The sequence below is a fragment of the Echinops telfairi genome, unplaced genomic scaffold, assembly GCF_000313985.2.
Source record: "Echinops telfairi isolate 266 unplaced genomic scaffold, ASM31398v2 ScPeMD7_70;HRSCAF=299, whole genome shotgun sequence".
NCBI lineage: Eukaryota > Metazoa > Chordata > Mammalia > Afrosoricida > Tenrecidae > Echinops > Echinops telfairi.
This window is the reverse complement of record NW_022103968.1, coordinates 33,195,629-33,198,930: the sequence shown is the minus strand read 5'-3', so window position 1 is coordinate 33,198,930 and position 3,302 is coordinate 33,195,629.

The window sequence follows — 3,302 nt, the reverse complement described above, 5'->3', positions numbered from 1 at the left end:
TCCCTAACGTTCAATCTGTCACCCGTATTCTTCACTATTTCATCCCAGTGGCGGACTGGGAATGAGTCTGAAAGCAAACACATTTCTCTTCAATTAATTTTCTCTAATACAAGAGTAATCCATGCTCATCATGGAAAACAGGGAAAATAAAGGAAGTCTCGAAAGAAACACAATAATCTAACCACCGAAGCTCACATGATTCATTGCTGCAGTCTCCCTTGTGCTTTCCGTCTTTCTCTCCTTATTTCTTAAGGTAAATCATTTAAGACTTAAGATCACACTAAGTTTCCTAAAATGGCGAACATTTCTGAAATGCTTGTAAAAGCAGCAGTCAGGAAAAGTTTAGAACTGGTTGACAAACATAGACAGTGCAGATCACACACACACCACACACACACACACACACACACACACACACACGCATGCACGTGTTCCGGCTCTGCCTCCCAAAGGCCTCTTAAACTCTCAAACAATACAGGATGGCCACTATGGTAACCTTTAAATGAAGAAGTTTAAACTTAGAGGATTTAAAATAAAAAAAAAGAACCCCACCCACCTAAACAATGCTCTTTTAAATATCAAAAAGTCTAGCATTTCAAACAAGTATTTTTTAAAACATGTTAAAAAAAAGAACCCAAAACACTATGTGATGTGTTCCTTGGCATGAAACTAGGTCAGCTCCTGGTAGGGTGCCAGGATGGAATTTCAAAAGATCCTGTAATTATGCCTCAAGTCACTGATACTGTTCTATCAGACTCAAATAAATCAAAATCATAATGAAGTTGAAAAACAAAACAAAACCGCGCTGGCAACACATTTAGTGCCTAGAAAATACGAGTCTTCACCACCGCCTTTTATGGCTCCTTCATACAAACCATTCTGCACACAGCTCTGCCAGAGCAAAAGAAAGGGTCACTTGTTGACTAGTTTCAACGACTACACCCGAGTGATTTTTGCAAAGATAGTGAAAGGATCAGAGGGAGGAGGAGAACAGAACAGCTAGCCACATGTTAGACTGTTTTTACCAAAACTCAAATGTGCACTGAGAAGATACTTGTTATTGGTAAATAAATACAAAACTGGTCCTCCTGGCCAGTCCTATCTCAATGCAGGTGGGTGAGGACTTGCGGAACGGTGCAGACACTTCTTTAGAAGGGAGCGAGGGGTAGGTTCTACGTTACCAAGTCAGCAGCACCTCCCCTAAGAGCCTGAAATGTGGTGCTCTTCACCAATATGCTATCCTTTCGTCAAAAAGATACACATCTTTTGTCTCGTGAAATATGACCACCTCCAACTGGAAGATCTCAATAATTGAAATGTATAAGCTATTTCACTTTGGATATGCTATCAGAAGGAATCTGTCCCTTGAGAAGAACATCATGCGTAGGACGGTGGAAGGTCAGAAAAAGGAAAAAGAAGAGGCTGCCCTTCAATGAGGTGGATGGACCCAGTGGGTGCATCAATGACTTCAAACACAGAAATACATGATTGGGAGGACAGCACTCTGCTGGACTGCTGTGAGTCAGAACCAACCCGACCAAACCCAACAACAAATGTGGCCTTCAAGTACAGATGTTTAAGTAGGGTTCTTACTTTATACCTTAACACACACACATATCCATACATGCAAACAGAAATCTTAAAAATACAGAAAGAGCTACATGGAAAATGGGGGTCACACAGAAACATTAAGTGGCATCCAAGCCAAAGAGTTGACCGCCAGACGCACAGGACGACAAGACACTTGTGGAATGAAGAAGACTGGATTTGTCAACATGAGGAAAGTTCCAGGAAACCATGTCCCTAAAGCAGGTCCCTCGGCACACGGGGTCCACATCGCTAAAAGTTCACATGAGGTACATGGAGGGAGTAAAAGTCACTTGCTCCAACGTGCTTTTGCCTCTAAGCCTTCACGTTATACTGCTTATGCCAGAGTAAGCGTATCTGCCGACTAAGTTTTACCAAACAGCATCCTCAAGGCTACCCTCAATCTTAGATAGAAACCTACATGAAGGGTGTCAGTTCAGTAACAGAGCCTTACAATCAGAAGGGTCCTCCAACATTGGAAAAGATGGCTTCCTTGAAAGACAGTCGTTACTGAAGGCATGCAAGCAAAGTTGTACACATTACGAGGCTTCTATTGCCTCTTATAACTCTAAGAGTCGTTATGTAGCTCAGAAGCCAGGAGGACATTGCCCTGTTAGCTGCTCTTGTACGTCATCAATGAGAAAGAAGGTAAAATCAATCCCCTCCCTACACCCCACTGAGACGTCTCTAGAAGAACTAGAAAGGGCCATAAATAGAGGTAATGGACAGGAAGTGGGAGTCAAAAACTAGGGAGAAACAGGATGAGCCTGAAGGCACACCCCCTGGACATGAACAAAGAATCCGGAGGTGCTTATGGGGTGGACCCACAAAGTGAAACTAGCCGGGACTTGGAGTGCAGTCTACATGCTGAATCCCTGAAACTGTATTGGCGCAGCTCTTTTGCAAAGGTGGCACAGGAGCTTCATACCCATTCCTACTGGGCCACGGGCATTTCAGCCACTGGTCCACATCCCAGAGACACCATCAGTCATGTACCAAAAGAAGCCACTTGGTGAGTGTGTAGTGGAACCACACACTTTCAAATAAACCAGAGTCCACAGGCAAACAGTCCACAATTCATTGAGCTGGTAGGGTTTTTTTCCCCCTCTGAATTCTACTTTTATGATAAAAGCAAAGCACAGTACAAGAAGACCAAAATTTGAAACTTGGTCCAAAAAACAACCTCCAGGAGGTTCTCTGAATGCAATCCGGTTTCCGACAAGCCCCTGGTTTAATTTAGTCCAGAGCGCTTATGCCAACATGTGCCCCAGTCATGCCTGTAAGTTAGAATTTTGGCCCAGACTTTAAAAGTCTGCTGGCGAGATCTCAAACAGCTAACGGATATGGATGTTACTCCATGTAAGGAAACCTTTTCCCTCTGGGATAAAACAAGACGCTCTTGACTTTCAGAGGCACAAGACAAGACTGTTTTTCCTCCCAAAGGAGGGGGCTGGGGCATGAGGAGGGGGAGGCAAACTAAATCTTCATCTTCCATGGTGAGAAATCAACCTCCAATGCCCAAAAGTGGCAAAACACGCATGTTATTTAAAAAGAAGGGAGTAAATACTAAAACAATGAGCTAAGATTTCTAAGTGACTGCCAGTGAGGAGTGACGCAGGGCTGAAGGGACAGACAGTGCACTCCTGCAGAACCAACGGACTCGACTGATTTGATTCTTGACACTCTGCATATGACATTTTCTTTTTTTTTTTTTT